This window comes from Myotis davidii, unplaced genomic scaffold, assembly GCF_000327345.1.
Source record: "Myotis davidii unplaced genomic scaffold, ASM32734v1 scaffold934, whole genome shotgun sequence".
In the NCBI taxonomy this organism is placed as follows: domain Eukaryota; kingdom Metazoa; phylum Chordata; class Mammalia; order Chiroptera; family Vespertilionidae; genus Myotis; species Myotis davidii.
The window spans coordinates 972,258-972,488 of NW_006285798.1; the positions used below are offsets into that span (position 1 = coordinate 972,258).

Here is a 231-nt window from a genome sequence, read left to right on the forward strand (position 1 = left end):
TCCGGCTCCTCGTAGGCCTCCCCTTCTTCTTCGTCTGCGCCTGGGATTTGGGGAGAGGGGTGGGACCGCGTCACGGCGCCCCGTCTCCGGGCCCCAGTTAGCTATTCCTGCCACAGACAGAGGACTCCGACACCCCCACAGGTGAGTAAGGACCCCTGCACATCACCAGCTGCCCCCGTCGGGCTCCGGGACCCCGCAGCTCCGGCCTCCTGCACCTCGTTGTACGGGTTC

At 67.5% G+C, this 231-nt stretch overlaps 1 protein-coding gene across 1 annotated transcript in view; it reads right to left on the reverse strand.

The window, feature by feature from the left end:
• Positions 1-231, reverse strand: part of CD19 (CD19 molecule) — a 9,628-nt gene that overhangs the window by 2,073 nt on the left and 7,324 nt on the right. The gene's annotated exons all lie outside the window — the stretch shown is intronic.